Source organism: Hesperophylax consimilis, chromosome 10 (assembly GCF_061612785.1).
Source record: "Hesperophylax consimilis isolate HC1 chromosome 10, BYU_Hcon_1.0, whole genome shotgun sequence".
Classification (NCBI taxonomy): Eukaryota; Metazoa; Arthropoda; class Insecta; order Trichoptera; family Limnephilidae; genus Hesperophylax; species Hesperophylax consimilis.
The window spans coordinates 8,514,483-8,535,938 of record NC_142845.1 but is presented as its reverse complement, the minus strand read 5'-3'; the positions used below and the strand labels follow the sequence as shown (position 1 = coordinate 8,535,938).

The following is a 21,456-nucleotide window of genomic DNA, read 5'->3' as shown; positions in this document are numbered from 1 at the left end:
ACGAAAATATTGGTTTTTCCAAATACTTAAATCTCTTTGATTGCTTTGAAATTTCGAATAAACGTGTGTTTTTTTCTATATTATATAAAAGTAAAAACATATATTTTTTGAACAAGCGCCATCTGTTGGACGTAAAAGCAACATGCCCTGTTGCTTTTACGCTCTCTCAATCTACATAGACAGACTGAGCTACAGCAACACGTATCGAGCTGCAGCTAGTGTCATATAAAAATAATTCACAAACTTTGACAAATTTTTCACAAACGCGCAAGGCAATGGCGGTCAACGACTTTTTAGAATGTACTTGTATTACAATTATTATTTGAATATGTCCATGGTACACAAAAATACTCCACTGCAATCGATATACCGCTTACTAAAAGGGACAAAAATATTAGTATATTTACAAGTTACGCTCTCAGTTTAAAAAAATGTAGATCTCGTAGAGTTACAATAAAAAACGGTCCAAATTTCCAGAGCTCACTGTAAAAGTTTTTGTTGCTTTAAAAAGATTTTTGTTTTCTTTAGAGTTTAGATAAAATAATTCGTTCACTAGTTTGTGAGTGAAATAAAACATGTTTTTTTTACATTAAGCCCACATAGAAGGCCATGAGGAAAATAATTTCCCTTAGGGCTTACGTCATCATTGAAGACAATATTTTTGAGTAAGGGGAGGAAGTTACGAGAAGGAATAAATGAGGGGTGGGAAGGGATCTAGAGATCGTTGTGCCCAGGAGTGACAGACGTTTGAATCCATCTCTCCCACTGAGATTAATATGATGTGTCGAGAAAGACCAGCAGGAGGGTCAAAGAGTCTCCATAAACTGGCCTCTCCACCGCCAAGTTCTGAAAACACCTCTCCCGGTGAACCCGAGCATCCCTCTTAAATCACCATAAGAAGTAAACCATTTAGGGTGGCCTATGGCAGAGGTTAGTTATTCAATAAAGGCTTCCCGGGACGGTTCTACCTATGCCCGCTTCTAAAATTGAATAAGTCGACTTTTCACTGCGATATTTTATTGCTGAATATTTTATCTTTTTGGTTAGACAATGAACCTAATAAAATTTCATAAACAGTATTCAATTTATGAATATATTTCGGTAGATACTTTATTATATAACATCTGTTGTCTAGTCCCATAAATTATTTTGTAAAACAACAAACTAAAAACTTCATCGTCACAATGTTGTCTTCCTTCCACGCTTCAAGAACCTTTGTTGATATGAGAGTATGGAATGTATCGGCAGCATCTCCTATCCTCTTCCTATTTTCTTCTTCCTCTCCCCTTCCTTTAACACCAAATTAATTTTAAGATACTAAAACTTCATTTCTAATGCACTTTTACATAAGAAACTTCTATGGCTTGACTTCAGTTAACTTGTATATTTATATCTATCATTGTATATTATATAAAAGCTGTTTGTTTCTTACAAAATAAATAAATAAATAAAGACAAATTCTAAGAAAAAAAAAAATCTTGATATTATGTTAACACCATCTGCTAAATAATGGTATGGAATAATCCTCAACAAAAACAAAATTTCGAATTTGCTCTGTAAAATCACTTAATAACTAATCACTTAATATCTCATAGTTAGAAAATTAGAAATTTTTCTAAAAATTTTAATAACCTTTTATGTGTTTTCACGTTAGTGATAAGAACGCCGCGGCACGGTAGGTCTTTGAAATGTTATATCGATCACTATAATAATTTAATAAACATGAAAGGGCATGCTATAAGCCCTAGCTAGTTAGAGGATTACGAAAGAATCCATAAAATCAAAAAAAAAATCAATTTAGTTGACGGACTGTTTGTTTGATGAAATAATTTTTGTGTAATATTATTTTATTACTAGCAGAGCTGTACCCCGACATGCGTTGCTGTAGCTCTGTCTGTCTGTGCAGCTATCTAATAATATAATATTGCGTGTTGCATTTACGTCCAACAAATGGCGTTGTTTAAAAAAAAATTTTACCCGTCATATCAATATAATGTAAGTCCTTAAAAACACACGAGTTTTCGGATACAGCGTTGTGTAAAAATTTCAAAGCAATCGGTGAAAAACACCCGCCCGCAGTCTCCTCTTACCCTGCAGTAGGTCAACAGTACACCCCTACTCAAACAAAAATATATTTGTGGTGATTTATTTGTACTTTAATGTTTAGTATTTACAGAAATAATTTTACTTTTAAGACTTTAACGAGCTACTTAAATTGTCTCATGATGTAGGACTAATTATTAGTGTCAAAAAAACTAAATGCATGTATATAAGATCACCGAGCTTGAAAATGTGGAACTTACCTAAAATAACTGCACATAATTTTGAATGTTTACATAAAAAAATTAATAATATTTTCTGCTGTGAAAAATTGATTTTACAAACGAATATACTTATATATATTCGAATCGTAGACATTAACTTTAAATGGGACAAAAGTGTGACCAAAATTTGTAACCAGCTCCGATGTTTGGCGAGTAATTTTTATAAATTAAAATTTGTATTGCCTCGATGCACTCTCAAACTTATATATCATTCTATGGTCGAATCAATACTTAGATATGGAATTCGAACTTGGGGAAATTCTAGTAATATTAATATTAAATACATTCAAAATTTACAAACTGCTATAATTTAAAAAAAAAAGTTAAACCTAGCATTTACAAACAAAGAAACAACTTAAAATTACTGTATGGCTCTGAGGGCCTACTTCCAATTAAAGGGCTTCTCTGGTTTATTATAATTATGGATAATGCGGGAGAAAATGCGTTCAAAAAGTCATTGGTGCGTAGTCACAAAACAAGATTTACTGAAAAAAAGTCCAAAAAATTCCACTAATATCAAATAAGTATGGTAGCAAAACACTTGACTATTTGATACCTATGATTTATAACAAATTTAACGAAAACTTTAACTTAAAAAATAATAAGGAACCCTGCTCTAAACTGAAAAAAAAGTGGTTAATAAATGAACAAAACTTTTATCTATCCTAAACATTATATTTGGTATTAATATTTATACTTAAGCTAATGTGTATTATTTTATAACATTAAATGGTAGAACCTACATACAAGCTGATTATCACAGCTTTGTGGGACTACCCATATCTTATATTGTATTAAATGTAATTATATTGAATTTAATAAATAAATAAAAAAATGTTAAAATGTGTATTGTTTTTTTAATTTTTTTTTAAATTTTAATAAAATAATTTTTGTAAAAATAATAATTACATAGGTTAAACCTCATATCCTACCTGAAACTCTTTTTAATGTTTTATAAATAACAAAAAAAATAATGTTTAACTACTTCATTTTACAATAGATACAATTATATATTTAGATAAACACACGGAAAAAAATTACAGATAAAAAATATTGCTTATTTATTAAGAATCTCTTCAAATTATTCGTAATCCGGTTAAAAGCGAGATGGCAGGCCCGTAACGAATGACTTAGTTTTCTGACAAACTTTTAGTAAAATATCAATGTATTGCTGCGATGTTGGAACACGTGTTCATAAAAATACTAAAATTTTCGCATTTTCGTCATTATATTATCAAAACAACCGCAGGTGCATGAACACGTGTTCCGATATAATTACGAATTTACTAAAAAATTACCAATAATTTGAAAATATTCTTAATAAATTAGCAGTTGGTACTCACTTTTCTTCGAGTAGTATGACACATATTGTATGCAATTGATTGAGTGATATTAGGTACGGAATAATTAAACGAAATTACGTTTGTACAATTATTCAATAATTCTGCCTTGGGTTTTTCTACTAATTTGAGATAATAATTCTATTAAATAGTTAATTTATTCAAAAAGTCTGTAAGCAGTTGTTATTGAACGGCAGATTATCGTTGTTAGTGTGTTCTCGCGGCGGGTATTTATTAATCATGCTTATTATATAAACCGGTTCAACACCACCGGCAAAGAAGATTATGTATTTTTCATACTCTAACGCAGTTCAAATTGGACGATTGTTGAGTGAGCAATTTTCCAATTCACACAAACCGTACAGCAAATGTAACTCGCAACGTGTGCCTTTACTAAACTAAAATAGTAGTGATGTCAAAATAACAACTTTAAAACCATATTTAATTACGTTTTCAAAAATGTCGTGTGTATAAAATCGTGAGTACATATAATAATAATTGTTAATTGGTGTGTTTATTATTAGTGAGTGAAACATTTTAAGCTGTAATTTGCTTATAGATTTCGGCATATACTTTATAATGCAATAAATTTAATGTTGCATTAAGATCAATTTTAAAACTAATAAAATAAGTGCGATAACAAACAATAAACAGTGTTATAATGCTTTCGTGATAAGTGCAAAGGAAATCTGCTATAAAACAATTCATCATTATTGTTTTACTGTTTTAATTGCTATCGAGTTCTGCGAATGATTAAATGTTTTTTAATTTAGTTTTAATGTCGGAAAATTGCGATAGCGTTGTACCTAGAAATTGATCGGTAAAAAACTAGTAGAAGTAAAGTTGGTACTGTCAAGTAAAATGTATATTTTGAGGTTATCACTCACAAACCAGATGTTATGCAAATATAAAATTTCAAAATTATTTTAAAATGTAACTATCTGATGATATTCGTGGCAAGATAAAACCGGTCCGGTTTTAAATAAATTACGGAGACAAAGATAGATATTTTAAATTTCACTACGTAACGAATAACTTGGAATGACCTATGGCAGAGGTGTTAGTTATCCAATAAATGGTTTCCGGGACGGCGGTACCCAAACCCGCCTCCTAAATTGTAATAAGTGATATCGATACTCTTTCAAAACACTAGTAATGTTTTCTGAATTGTTATTAGTGTTATTTTTTTATTTCCGAAAATCGTTATCGACAATTTTTTTCAAATTTTACATCGCCAAAAAATATTTATTTATTGTATAATTTTACATCGCCTTTTTTTCACATAAAAATCAACCTTACTAGGACTAAGCCTGTATCGAGGTTAACAATGTACATTTGAGTGAAGTAAACATAAGAGTAATCACAAACATAAAGTAATTCTACATACAAACACTAAATATTTCAAAATTAAAGAAATAGATAATTATTAGATGTGTTACCAGATGGGTAATTTAACATTATATTCTAACAACATTTGAACCATAACTAATCATTAATCACTATTCAAAAGAAGAAGCAAAGTAGATAATAAAGACAGATAGGGTGACATACAGTTTTTAGCAAATGGGACTTATATAAAATCTTATTATTTAAGAAAAGACAAGGACGAAAAATATTAAGACATTCATATGTCAATACAAAAATCTAAATTAACTTTTAAAATTTAACTAAGGAATCGGTAGACTTGATATGATTTATAAGAATATTGAACATAGGTGCTGCCTGATATAAGTAATTTCATGACCAAAAGAAGTTTTAGTATTTACCGCCACAAAGTTCAATGTAGAGCTTATTCTAGTTGTCCGCATTTGTTGGGTTCTTTCAGTAAATTTAATATTGATTAAAAAATCGACAAAGTATTTGAGTGATATATAACTGTTTTATACACATAACATTACATTCCTTATAAAGTAGGTTGGATGGATAACAGATTTTTTTTTGTACATCACTTTAAGGATCAATTTTTGAGTAATATTTAGTGGTTCAACATTTTACTTAGACATAGGCATGATCCCCAGCATACTATGTTATAAGAAAGTCGAGATTGGAGGCGGATTGTTTCATAGAATTTGAACAATTCATCAAATTTCAATGGTGATTTTCACGTTTGTGAAGGTTCTATTGAAGTTCTGTTATTATATCATTACTGGCCAGTTGTTTTACAAAACTGAAATAATAACAGAACTTAAATAGAACCGTCAAAGAACCAGAAAATCAACTTCGAAATTTGATTGATAGTTCTTCAAATTCTGTGAAACCCGTCCTTAAATAAGTCCTTACTAATAAGTTTTAACCAATTTTCTTATTATTTATTCTGAAGTGAAGTGACTAGAAGTATTTTTACAAGCGTCCTGATCATTGAGTTTCGATCCAATCAATGTTGGCTGTGTTATTTTTTGGCATCGTTCAGGGAGTTTACTCAAGTGATGGGTCACTTAGTCATGTCAACGCTATTTGAAAGTCACATCGATCTAAAGTAAAGAAAGGGAGAAGAAATGATAAAAGGGTTGGAAGGTACTTGAACATGATACATCATGTCTTGCGTAAAATTGGTGATCTGCTTTCCAAAGATTACAAATATGTGACCGTTTTTTTTACAAAAAGTTTGAAGCTAAATTTAAAAGTAATAGGATATGATTATTATTAACTTTTGTTGAAATTTGAATTGAATTCCGGCAGAAATCTTTATTGAAGGATATTAGCTTCTTCTAAACGATCTGGAATGTTATTATTAATTATTATTTCCTGCAGAGACCGCTCTAAAAGAAATTGATATTATTTTATTTCTATAAAATACGGGTACTAACCTACTTTAAACTTATAATTATGCCAAAAGATTGACTTGACAAATGTACTTTAATATGACATTTAACTAGAATTTTTTTTGAAATAAATATTTGTACAAATCTTTGACTTTTCATATGGACATAAAAAAACATAAATAAATATTTAGTTATTTATACAACAGGTTAATTTACGTTACGTTACGCTGTCGTTAAATTTTCTGATTTTTCTTTTATATATTCAATTATATTATTATTAAATTTACGAACATTTATTTACTTGTAAACAAGTTCTACTGTGTAAATAATGTGAGGCGTGGCAGCTCTTTCGCCCTCTGAAGGCATTATTAAATTCTCTGCCTTCAGAGGGCAAAACCGCTGTCATTCTTAGTAATAATTACACAATAGAACTTGTATTTATATAAACCGTTATTTGTAAATTTAATAATAATATTATTCAAATCTGATTAAAGATTTTCACGGCCAAAAGTATTTTTGTTATTTGTTTTTGGGGTGTTATGCCGTGTTGCGCTGTAACAGTGATAACACATCTGCCCTGATGATGGACACTGCAATGCTGTCCGAAACGTTGGCTAAAAAAGGCAACACGGCATAACACCCCAAAAACAAATAACAAAAATAATATCATTGAACAAAATATTGCGTTGGCTAGTCAACGGATGCAATGAATCATAACAGTGTAGATGGTTTTTGGTATAATGCGGTACGCAATGATTTTGACTAAACCCAGCAGCTACAATGAATAAAGCAATAACTGAGCGATGCTAGAGAAATTAGGCAGCAATTTGAGGAATCGATAGTGTAGGAGAGGAAATTTGAGATTTTACGGCTTACTATGAAATAGTTTTTTTATTTACCCTTAATAATTCATTGATGAAATTCCATTTTAATATGATTCTGAGATGCCCGTCATAAAGTGTAATAGGTCCAGTCGATAGTATAAAAATGGCACAAAGATAAAAAGTTGTTTTAATCAAAAAAATAAACCCGTAAAACACAAGTTTTGATACTATAAAATATCTATTTTTTAGTATATTATTTTTTTTGACTGATGATCGAAGCTTCTTTCCCTGGGACTGGCTCTTTACGGCTGTGAACTTTTAAAATGTGTTTCAAACTCAAAAAAAAAAGTTTGACTGAGGATTGAATCTTCCTCCCCGGGTAGTGACTAAAATTAACTCATTTTAGTCAATAACATTTAAGCCAAATCCTTATTGTTTTGTAGGTACAGAGATTTATTAAGTATATTTTTAACTGCCGTAAATTTTTATAATGCTAATTAATGTCAGAGAAATGCGTGTGTCCGCGCGCGTGTTTGCATGAGTGCCACCAAATAATTACAGATTTCACTGCCATCGACGAGTCAATCTTCATCTTTCATCTCGATCATATGTTGGGAAGTGGGTTAGGAAGTAATTTCCACATACAATATTATAATTCAATAATTTATTCGATAAAGAAAACAAAATCAAAATTCAAATAGCAATGATAAGTCATATTTGTGATTTGGATTTAATGAAACTTTCTCATTTATTTTCATAGCTGTTGCATTTTACACTTTTGTAAAATAATCATTGTTTTATCATTCCTGTATATCAGCCTGGAATAATTGAACCATGTGTAACAAAACATTCAGCGGCTGAGTTGGCATAGTGTCTGCTTCCCCACACAGGAGTCGTAAGTTCAATTCCTCGACTGGTTAAGTCCTGCAATACCACACATTCAAAATTTTCTGTAATGTAATGGTTGTATGAGAATTTAAAATATTTTCAGATTTTTCTTAATCCGAGAATATTTGTTGAAATGAAAGATAAATTAAATAAATAGACGAACGGGAACAAGAAGCTAATGTATAAATTCTTTTACCGGATTGTGCGCTTTTCAAAAGTCCTTTGATAGGAAAAGGTTGGAAGGAAAAAGGAAATGTAAATACAGTACTATGCCGTGGTTATATTACCCTCGCTACATTAAAAAACGTGACTTTCGTGCAAAACTTACTCCGCGAACCCAAATGGATATTTTTAGGATATATATTTCAGTAAGCAATTCTGCAGTAGCACAGTATTTATTTAAAGAATTTGCATATTTGTCACAAAACAAGAACGGCGCCTAGTGGTTCCGAGCAAGGTTTCACTTAATTTTTTAAAGGACGCTTTAATTTGAGGTGATATTGTAACCAATGAAGCTCTGACCCTTCAAAGCTAATTTTGATCAGAAAAATTTTTGTGGCTATTTTATTAATTACCTATTTTCTTTCAGAAAAAAATCTTTCTAATTTTGAAATCATTATGACAATCACCTCGGTAAGCAACTGATTAAAAAATTAAGTTTTTTGTGCGTACTTAGGCGAAAATTTCAAAATTCGAACTAATGTAGGTAAGGAGAGTACACGCATTGTTAAAATTATTATACAGGGTTTTCCAATAAGAGGTGTTATTTTGAATAGCCCGCTATTTCGGTAGATGTAACGTTTGAAGCTGTCATTTTTTGACATTTGACAAGTAGAAACTACATTATTATTAAAAATGGAATAATACATACTTCAAAAACGCACTGAAATTATTAAAATTCACTTGAGTGAATCAAATGCAAATCATTTTGAGCTATGAGGCCCATTTCCACCTCGGTGGTTTCGTCAACAAGCAAAATTGTCGCATCTGGGGCTCGGAAAACCCAAGAATTATTGCTGAAAAGCCTTTCTTTTCTCAACGTTTGACTGTTTGGTGCGGTTTATGGTCCAACGGAGTCATTAGACCTTACTTTTTTGAAAATGAGCCTGGAGCAACAGTTACGTTGAATGGATTGCGCTATTGAGAGATGATTAATGATTTTTTAAGGCCGGAATTGGATGGTATTGATTTAGACAACGTTTACTTTCAACAAGACGCTTGCGCTACGTGCTAAAAAAGCAACGAAACCATTGATCTTTTACGATTGAATATCAAAATAACACCTCTTGTTGGAAAACCCCGTAGTTACACGATTTTCAATTCGGGGTGCGGGTTTGGGTACAGCTGCCCTCGGAACCATTTATTGTATAAACAAAAACTCTCTCTTAGGCCACCCCAATTGATTTGCCACGTTTGCTGACTTAGCAGGGGTGCCCTGGTTCATCGGGTGCGGTATGTTTAGGATGCGCCTGCCCACCAGCTGCGTGGCGTGCCAGATCGTGAGAGGCCGGTTGGGGAGGCCCTTTGATCTCTCCAACTGGTCTCTCTTGACCCATGGTGGCACGCACCAGGGCGGTAGATACTATCAGTATCACCCTAGTGTAAAACCACCATTCAACATTTTACGTTACTTTAAATGGCTTTGGCTATGTTTGGTAACCAGATCTGAATAGCCAGGTACTTCCCCACCTTCTTCTTCCCATCTCCTTCCTTCTCCACTACCTTCAGCCACATAGCATACCCGATCGACGATGCCATAGTCTCACTTGCTCCAGACGATCGAGAGCAGTTGGGAGTCTTGTACAGTTTCACAAAAAAAAACAACTTATTTATGTATCATTATAATGGAATTCCACCACGAATTGTCAGTATAAAATACAGAAATGTTAAAACTTTATGTTTCATATTGTTAATTCAAGTTATATTCCGTATATTAACTAAATGTTACATTAAAAATAATGTAATATTAAACATAAAATTTACGGGTATCAACAAAACGTGACAATAAAAACTTTTTTTTTCACAGTGTCACAATGTGAAAATAAGTGACTAAGCAAAATTTTGCTCACTATCTGCAACATTTCTTACAACATTTCTATTGAAATAGAGATTCAATATATCCACTGGCTCCTGGTAAATAGTTCACATTATATATACGGTCCCTGCGTAAACTCGGACATCTAACAAAAATCCATTTTTGACTTGTTTCTACCAATACATATGAAATACTCTTTAACACAGGAAATTTTAAAAAAATCATTTTTTTCCAAAAAAACTGACATAAAAATGGATAAATACCATCATTTTTTTAAAATAAATGTGTTCGTTTTAAAAAAATAGTTTTTTAAAGTTTTTGAAAATATTGGTAGAACGGAAATTGAAAGTGATTGGAGATTCTAATTTGGTAGATGACGTAAATCGATTTTTTTACTAAGGTTTAATGTAAAGGCGTTTTCAAACTTGTATGAAAAATAGTGATGAATTAAGTGCATTCTGATGTGGATGGTGACGTGAAATATTGTGTAACGTGAAGATGCTGTTTTCTTTATCTTATTTTGCTGATCATCGAGAGCAAAATGAGAGAACAAGAATTTGATAAAAATAAAAAGTAATAAAAGTTCCTCCGATGTGTCGTTTTTCCATAACTTTTCATAGATTAGAGAGAGAGATAATAATTAATTAACCTACGTATACTACCAAAGGTTGTTTAACTTATTTGGAATATTATTGTTTATTAGATTAAGATAGCAATTTGTGATTAACACAGATCCTCAAAGATTTCGTTTTTCATTTTATCTTTTATAATATTGGTAAATACAACAACAAACATTGATAAGCATTATTTTACACAAATTTTAATATTAGTAATGTCTGAGAGAAAGCAGATTGATTTAAAAATTTCCTAGATGATGTATCTAAAGGAGACAAAATTGTTTACTACCATTTTGTAAAAGTTTGTAAAATAACAATGATGCTATGGTATAAGATTGTTATTTTAATCAAATCCTAAAAAAAAAGATATACAAACAAAATTTAAAGGAGGAAAAAATATCAATATAAAAGAAGACTATTGTCATATTACCTTCTTTGCGCGATACATGGGAAAATATTAAACAGAAAATAATTTAAGACTTCTACATTATTTGTATACGTAGATGTTTTTTTGGAATAAGAAATATGGGTTGAAAAGAAGAAATCTTTTCAGAAAAAATAATTGTTTTCATAGCTTTATCATAATCAATAATATGTATTTCCGAAGTAAAGTATGACATGTGGTAGTTGTCTTAGTAATTGAAAGGTAAAAATCAAAGTAAAGTAGTAAAACTACAATTTTTATCGAAAGTAGTACCTACCGTACGTAAATTAGTAATATTAATCAATAAACTTCATGTAAAATTATAATATTCTCACAAAACTTCAGAAGGCTATTATACAAATGTGAAAGTTAATAGAATTGTTACTTCAAACAGTTCTTCTATTTAATTTAATTTTTGTGGTTGTCTTGGTTTACGCAGGGACTTTCGATATTGTAACGTCATTACAAAGATCTATCACTCTTTTAGCCTAGATACATTCTGGCACATTACCAAAATAAAACGATTAAAATAAATATTTGCACCTGCATGAATAGCTATATAATTACATTTTTGTGGTTGTCTTAGTTTACGTAGGAATTATCGATATCGTAAAGTCATTACAAACATATATCTCTCTTTTAGCCTAGATAGATTCTGGCACGTAAACAAAATAAAACGATTAAAATAAATATTGGCACCTGCATGAGTAGCTATATAATTGCATTTTTGTGGTTGTCTTAGTTTACGTAGGGACTGTCGATATCGGAACGTCATAACAAACATCTATTTCTCTTTTAGCCTCGATACATTCTGGCGCATAAACAAAATAAAACGATTAAAATAAATATTAGCTATATAATTACATTTTTGTGGTTGTCTTAGTTTACGTAGGGACTGACGATATCATAATGTCATTACAAACATATATCTCTCTTTAAGCCTAGATACATTCTGGCACATAAACAAAATAAAACGATTAAAATAAATATTGGCACCTGCATGAGTGGCTATATAATTATATTTTTGTAATTGTCTTGGTTTACGTAGGGACTATTGATATCGTAACGTCATTACAAACATCTATCTCTCTTTTAGCCTAGATACATTCTGGCAGATAACCAAAATAAAACGATTAAAATAAATATTTGCACCTGCATGAGTAGCTATATAATTACATTTTTGTGGTTGTCTTAGTTTACGTGGGGACTGTCGATATCGTAACGTCATTACAAACATCTATCTCTCTCTTAGCCTCGATACATTCTAAAAAAAAACAAAACGATTAAAATAAATATTAGCTATATAATTACATTTTTGTGGTTGTCTTAGTTTACGTAGGGACTGACGATATCATAATGTCATTACAAACATATATCTCTCTTTTAGCCTGGATACATTCTGGCACATAAACAAAATAAAACGATTAAAATAAATATTGGCACCTGCATGAGTAGCTATATAATAACATTTTTGTGGTTGTCTTAGTTTACGTAGGGACTTTCGATATCGTAACGTCATTACAAACATATATCTCTCTTTTAGCCTAGATACATTCTGGCGCATAAACAAAATGAAACGATTAAAATAAATGTTGGCACCTGCATGAGTAGGTTAACACCATTTGGTCATCAATAACAATGGGAAATGAAGGTTTCAATTTATGAAACCTTGTCATTATTCTTTACACAAATATAGTGTTTTATGTGTGTATTCTAATCACGAGGCCAAAATGATGTGTTGCGCATTTTAACGAGTGTGTGAGATGTTGATTGTTTTTGAACCGTTAAAATAAATTTTTCCTTTGAAAATCACGGGATATTATTATAAAATTGCTGGATTTGTGAATCTGAAAGTATTTATAGCAAAGTTTTCGCATCAGGATCATTGCCTTTCAAAAACAAACGTTGTAGACTTGAAAAATTATGACATCTGTCAAAAAATTTACCGAACGGAATATACCTTTCAAACATACAATCAAATTTGTTACTTATCGTTTGTCTGAATTGCTCGCATAATCAGTTAAAATTTTGAAAATGATACTTAAATTCAAAGCACATCCAAGTTCTAGAGTTCATTGAACCGTTATTACCGACAGAATAACAACCGAAAAGAGAACTTTTCAATTTAATTAGTAAAAAATATTTAGGACTTTTTGTAAAATTTTCTTAACATTGATGAAAAAAAATCAATATTTGAATCTTTGTGGATGTATGGTGATAGACAATAGAAACCAGGGAGATGGGCCAAAAATCCCACTAATTTATCTATAGGTGCGGTATATGCGGTATCCCACTATAATACCCAGGCACAGGCTTCGTTCGCCTTTGTGGGATTTTTATGTTATTACGTGTTTACATGTCCCACTAAATAATAAACGCACCAAAGTATCGCCAACATTGGTCCCTGATGCAAGTTGCATCCACGCAAAGCCGTATTCAAACCTTTCAATGGTTCTGCCGCTTTGTTCTGTTCAGTTTGGTTGTATCTCGGCGAGAGTCGATACGCTTCTATGCCATGTTTCCTCTTGTTTCTAGTATCCTTAGTCCTACTCATATTTCCATACAGTATACACAGAAAACTAATGGATGAGTTTAATGCAGGTTGCTAATATTTGTGTTTTAAAGATAAACACGTTTTCGATATAACCTTGTCATAGTACGGTCGCTTTATGATCATAGATAAACCTTTGTGATAACATTAAAATTTATGTTGAGTCGTTAAGTGTGATTATCGATTTTAAGTGTTGTAAAGGTAAGCAACACCGATCATAATATCTCTGTATCAGAACAACTTCAATTTCGGAGGCTGGTTTGGGTACCGCAACCTCGGAAATTTATTGGATTTTTTTTTTATTTATTTTTATTTTTATAGTGAATACCTCACAAGAGTCCCAACTGCTCCCGTCTGGATCCAGTGAGACTATGGCATCCCCAATTGGGGGATGTTGTGAGGCTGAAGATAAGTGGGGAAGGGAAAGAGGAAGGTGGGGAAGTACCTGGCTATTCAGATCTAGTCACTAAACACGGCTAAAGCCATTTGGAGCAACTTTTCAATTCTGAATGGTGGTCTTACACCAAGGCGATACTGGTAGTATCTTCCACTCTGGAACGTGCCGCAAATATACTATATATTATTTTTAATTAATTAATTGTGAAATAACACAAATTAATCAAATAAAATTTATTTGCGCACGCCGGGTTCGAACCCGCGACCTTCGGAATGGCAGTCCAATGCGTTACCACTGGACTATGCCGGCCGTCAATATAATAACCAACACCTCTCCCATAGGTCACCCCAAGTGGTTCGCTACGTTTGTTGATTTAGCAGGGGTGCCCGGGTTCATCGGGTAAGGTGGGTTCAGGCGTGGCGGACCGGGAGAGGCTGGTTTAGGGGGACCCATTGACCTCTCCAACTGGTCTTTATTGAGCCATCACCGCAATGGGAGGGATATAGAGTTTGTTCCCCACTCTTGGAAACACTGTTACCTAGATTTCTACCCACCCCTCACACATTTTTCCTTCACAAAACTTACTCTCCTACCTTTCTTTAAAAACACAGCATCCCCAAAGATGACATAGGCTTAGAAGGAAATTATTTTTCTGAGGGCCTCCTGGGTGTGGTTAGTGTAAAACTCAATACGATTGCACGAAGATAGATTTTAAATAAAAAATAAACATTTTTCAGTTACTTTTACCGCACATAAACTATTAAGGAAAGCGGTAACTTGATAGTTATATTAAAATGTAAATATCATAGTTTTTATAGCCCGTAGAAATTATAATGTTATCAAAATTTGCGAAAGGTGTTATTTTATTTAAGTTCCTGCTAATCTGCTATTTGGTAGGTCTTACTGTTAATACTCTACAACATTGACCCAAATTAAAATTTCTTTAACGTGAAAACGTTATCAGTTTGTGAATATTAGAAAAAGAGTCGAGTAAATGGACTATCCTTCTGGCCTGAATATAGTCCTGAATGCGGTAGTCGCTTTTATTTAGTCGTCACAGAAAGTTAGGTTAGTAGACCGTTATAGAATTTTGATAACAGCCCTGATATAAAAATGTACTGTAATAAGTATAGTAAGTTTGAGATCACTAAGGCGGAAGTGTTTTAAAATCTGTACGATTGAACAACGAACGAGGAAACGTGAAATTAACGCAAGAAGCGCGAGTCAGCAGAATATGTTATGACACTTATGTAGAGATAACAGTATTATTTTTACTGTTCATAAATGATATTGTAAATATATTTGATGAAGATATTAATGCGTTACTTTTCGCAGATGATTTAAAAATATTTAAAATAATCAAAAGCGCTGAAGATTGTATCTGTCTACAAAATAATTTGAACAGGTTAATTAATTGGTGTTCTCTTAACAAACTTCATCTGAACATAAATAAGTGTTATTCAATAATATTTTACAGAATAAATCAACCAATTATTCATTCATATAAACTCAAGAAATCAATCCTTACCTCTGTCGAAGAAATTAATGACCTGGGGATAATTTTCGACTCTAAATTAAACTTTATATTGCATATAAATAATATTAATAATAAAGGAATGAAAATGCTAGGCTTCGTTTTTCGAAATTCCAGAGGTTTCAAGAATATTTCAACATTAAAAATTTTGTATACATCCCTGGTTCGTAGTCAAGTGGAATATAACTCCTCGATCTGATCTCCCCACTACAAATTACATTCAGATTCAATCGAAAAAATTCAACATAAATTCCTAAGACACATTAATTTTAAACTCGGTATTCCCATTGAAAATATAAATTATAATTACTTGATGAAAAATCTAAATTTATTAAAACTCTCAGATCGAAGAATTATATCCGACTTCATATTTATGTTCAAAATTGTAAATGGTAGTATAGACAGTCCTGATTTAATTAACCTCATTGAATTTCATATACCCACGAGAGCTACTCGTTCTAAAATTTTGTTTAAATGCAACAATATCAGGACTGAGTATTCCAAACACTCGCTTGTACCTAGGTTGCATGAAGTTAGTAATAGATGTGGCAGATCTATTTAACTGCACGCAAGGTAGGTACAAGAGGGCTATGCTATCAAATCTTTTCAATCAATATTAATTTAATCTAATTCTACCTTATTTGCACTATAGAAACTTATGTACTTGTATCTCTTGTTTACTTACTTACTTACTCTCTAATGTCATTTCGCAATCAAATGCCACATATATTTGTAATTCTTTTTTTTAAATATTTCTACGATTTTAACTGTGACATGTTATCATTGTTTATGGTATATTTATACCGTTGATATTAAATAAATAAATAAGTAAGATACCGCATATAAAAGTATATGTCACTTAAACAAGAGCACGTTTGAGGCGTTGTAAGAATATAAATCAAACGAAGATTTTGTGTTAACATAAATATAGACGTTTGCGTTTCATACTCTTTTTCTATTCTACTATCTAATTATCCATTCCATTTTCGTATCTTAAATTCTGATGAATTTTATAATATTATATTCTACTCTGTTCTATTGTATTCCTCAATTAACTCATCATTTCAACGTTACATCAGACCTGCACACAAATCACCCGGAAGGATATTAGGCTGGAGGTTACCTCATACCCTCATAACATATGTTACCATAATTATATGTATATGTATATAAGGATTGTATTAGGACATAGATAACTATGTACCTACTTAAAATACCACAATAAACAATACCCAAACTAAATTGGAAGGTTACAGAAGGGCAAAACCAGTAAGGACTGAATATTCCAGAACAAAGCTAGCAGTGCGTTAGTTGATTTCCTTTCATTCATTCAACTACACCAATTTAATTTTGTAATCAACACAAACAAACAAATTATTGATTTAATCATGACAAATACTTCAGAATGTATTATAACCTACTGTACCGAACCTATGACGTAATGATTCACATCACAGAGCATTAGACATATAACTATCCCCATTTACTGTATCGCCTCTCTCCGGCTCGTCTAGGACAATCAAATTGTTTCAATGAGGTGATTAAATCATAGACAAATTGTCTAGAATAAACTGGAAACTCGAATTTCAAAGTAAAGATTCTGAAAGATATTAGACTTCTACATTATCACAAATGATCTTATACGTAAATATCTTCCCAGAAAAGGGTAACTTAGAACGTTTCCCCCCCCCCAACTGGTATAATTCACATATTATAAAAGTTGTAAAGAAGAAAACAAAATTAAAATTAAAGTCAGAATAATAGAAGAGTATGTATGATACGATGTATGAATGTGAATGAGGCAAGGAGGGTGTGCCAAGACCGAGTTGTTTGGCGGTCCGTCCTCTCTGCCAACCCCTGCGGGGAAACGGCGTGATGGTTAGTTAGTTAGTTAGTTAGGAAAGAAGAAATTAAAATATCACAACAAGTGGAAAAATATGAGAACCTGGTTAACTACCAATCCTTTTAAGTACTGAGAAATTGTCAAAAAAGATCTCGCTCGAGTTTTATTAAAACTTAATTTTGACGGCAGAAGATTAAATAAATAAGTGCAGTTATCAGTTCTGGCCATTCGTTAAATCAAAGCAATCTTCTTCCGATCTACCAAAAAAATGTGCCTTGACAATATTTTCTACACTGATAGACAATCCATTTACGACCATTGTGGTTATTTCAGATCAGATTTTGTAGAAAATTCCAACTCGTGCCCCAACTATATAAACTCTAACAATAATTAAGACCACTCTAATCTACACATATACACTACTAACTTTAATCAATTATATGTACTATGTGGGATCGGATTTAATTCCATCCACATTTTATGTAAAATAAAATGTTTAAAATTATATAAAATTTATTAATTCGCTCAATATTAGAATTTGGATCAGTAATATGGAGTCCCCAATATAAAGGTTATATTGAAAGATAGAAGAAATTCAAAAAAACGTTCTAAATCACTATAGACATAAAATCCTTCCGACCACCCTAATATTTAAAAGACTCGTTATCATTCTACAAACTATCAAACGCTTTTGTCAACGACTACCTCCTGGAAAGTATTCATATCGACTGTTCAGTACGAAAAACACCGTCAAAAATACTATTCCACATCCCATTCTCAAAAACTAAGTACATTCATTCGTCAGAGGGACATGCACAGAACACAATAATATTTTTTCAGTCGCCAATATTTTCCATCTGTCCTTAGTTCAGTTTACTAAATGCATATTGGAGAAATTTAAATCAAATTGTTGATAACGAACGCTCTTTCCCCGCTGTGTGTAAGATATCTAAATTATTTTCTTATTTTCATTAGGTTTTTTTTATTTTTTTCTTTTTGTTTATGTTTTTTTCTGAATGTATCATAAATTTTATGTGGAAACTTTACTGGTTCATGCAAACATGTAAAATATAAATATTTATATAAAACATAAGTAACTGTTTTTTTCCCCTATAAAATAAAATAAAAATTAACTAAAACAATTCCTTTTTACTATTTTGTAGACATAATCGTTGCTTCATCGGAAATTCTTATATTTATAACTTACAGTAGATTTGTCAAAGTATTTGCAAAATAAGGGAATTAAATCGTTCAAACCACAAGAAAAACCACGAATTGTAATGTGTTTTTTCCGTCTAGTTAGTTTTAGGAAAAGAAGTTCGACGGGATGAAAACGTTTTTTTTTAATCTCAGAATAGATTGCCTTTATTAATGTTTCAGGAATATGTGGATATGTTGAGGTTTTCAATTTGCTCAGCTGGATAAAATGAAAAGGCATATTGAAGATAAGAAGAAAAAATCCAATAAATTCCGAGGAATATAAATATTCGGTTCTTCAACAATTTTTTTATTTATTTATTTATTTAATACATGTTACATTATTTTGAAATTTACTAATTTGCTTTTTGGATATCTATTTTTCATCATGCCACATTAGAAAATGATCTGTTCATATAAACAAAGCAAAATAACTAGTCGTTCTATGAACAGGAAGCCTCATGGCAAAGATGTTTCTGTCTTTTTTTATTTCAATACCTGTTTCTTATTTTACTATATCAAAACATTAAATAAATTTAATTTAATTATCGTGTTTGTTAATCACAACAAAAAATTCCTCGGAGATCATGAGATTTGTAAGCAGTGTTACATTAGAGCTTATTAACGTAACTTATAGTTATAAGTTGTTACATTAGCATTCCAGCCAAGTAATATGCTATATATGAGTGAGTACACAAGCTGAGCTTGTACTCCAATCTTCAGGGTGTGGATTATATATAGTCAATTTCCCAAATGAAACAAGTCTCTTGATATGAGTTTTTATTGTACAGGTAATACAGGTAATACAGGTTATCAAACAGATCTACAAAAGGTACATAGCTCTTTAAGGCCTGACTTGTTTCTAGCAATCTATTGACTCTAAGGGCTCTGATTGACAAAGGTATAATATTAGCTCACGTGTACTTTACGGTGGATGCGGTGAGACGGTCAGCAGGTGCCATAGGCAGGGGCCTAGGCAGGGTGCAGGACGGAAGCCGAAGGACTGCCACCGGGGCACGCCACGCTGGACGACAAAGGACGCCAGAGCGGCGGCTGGAGGCGCAGAGACGATGGAGCAGGGCGGGGGCACTGGTTGGAGGGCCAAGGGGCTCCACACAAACAGGCTGGAGCGGCAGACGCCCAGGACTGAGGCAGGGGTCTATGAGTTCACTGTTCTCAGCCTGGCGTGGACGGTAGGAAGGGCGGCCGGCATCAACAGGCGAGGAAGTGCTGGAGCACGGGTCGGTTCGCCAAGGGGTTCTTCACGACCCGGCTGTGGTGAGCAGAGGTGTCTGGGCCGTAGACAGCATGTGGCCCGGACGGAGGAGACATGACCCAATTATATAATGTTACGTGCTGGTGGGCCTCAGGCAGAGGGAGACATGACACAGCTCTACAATGTAATGGTGCTGGTGATTCGGGGGATCCCTTTGAAGTGGAGAACTGGTACTCGAGAGGCGACACGCAAGGTGAAACAATTCCGCCGGTCCATTTTTACGGCGTCACAGATTTGAGCGGCAAAAGTTAACTCGGAACCAACACAGCATGTTGCAATCCGCGCGCTTCCCAGGGAACTGACGCGTGGGTAGCTGGCCGCGAGTACTTGACCTGCTTTGGTCGCTCGCGGGGGGGGCTTGTCCCACTCTTTGGCGCGTGCCCCATGCCCTTATAAGGACACGTTTTGCATCTTAGCCATATGATTGGTTGTAGGTACTTATAGGCCTACGTGACCAATATCAGGTCGGAGACATCGCGGATGTACGTGTATGTATTGGTGTTCACCCGATTGTAGACATGCCGAGATGCGTATATACTAGTGTGTTTACACGCTCTGGGTGTATGATCGAATTCCGGCAACGCGAGAGCATATACTTAACTTTGCAGTTAGCTCTTGCAAGCTTTGTGCAAACATAACACTACCCTCCTTGTCGATGAAACAAGATCCCAGGCAACGTGGCTGAAGCAGGGCAACGTCCTCTTGTTTGCCGTACGAGAGGTACAAAGCTACCTCATTTCACAAAGATTTAAACACTCCCTAACGAGCCAAAACAAAAATTTAACTACCTGAGAGCCAAGTTGAACAATCCTAACAAGTACACTTAACAAGGGTTGCCAAACCTCTTTCAAAAATAATTGCAGAAATGATCTCCAAGGCGCGATACAAAACACGCTATGATTTACATACACAACTTTTTTCCAAACAAAAGAAAACACATGGCCTTCTTCCCAAACAGAAAAGAATACATACGATTTTTCCAAACAGAAAAGACTACACATCACCTTCTTTCCAAACAAAAAGAATACACCTGGCTTCCTTTTTTTTTTTCTTAAAAAAAAGACAATACCAAAACAACAAATGTAGCATACAATGTGGTATTACCGAATGGATGTACACAATTTACCACCAGGCCTACACTTTCCATTAAACCACAAAAGAAGAACAATTAACAATGTTCACAATTGTACAATGTTATACAAAATGATATTCTGGTTAGAGAATATTATACGCTTATGCGATTGACCAAAATCAACCCATATTTCGCGTTTTTTACAATGAAATTCTTAAACTAGACATGTTTTTTTTTATACACAAAATTCCTGTTATGGAATGTGTACGCTGATTATATCATGCGATTGATCGAAATCAACCCATATTTGCGTCTTTAACAATGAAATTCTTGACACTATACAACACAAGTATCAATACACATGTTATGTTA

At 32.8% G+C, this 21,456-nt stretch overlaps 1 protein-coding gene across 2 annotated transcripts in view; it reads left to right on the top strand.

Moving 5' to 3' along the window:
- The first annotated feature begins 3,991 nt into the window (after window positions 1-3,991).
- LOC149420250 (UNC93-like protein) overlaps window positions 3,992-21,456 on the top strand; it is a 138,529-nt gene continuing 121,064 nt past the window's right edge. The window contains exon 1 of one of the 2 annotated variants that reach the window (XM_089636552.1): window positions 3,992-4,142. The gene's annotated coding sequence lies outside the window, so the exon portion shown is untranslated. Of the gene's footprint in view, window positions 4,143-4,164; window positions 4,188-21,456 lie in introns of those variants that run through there. The other variant, XM_089636553.1, reaches the window with a different exon arrangement.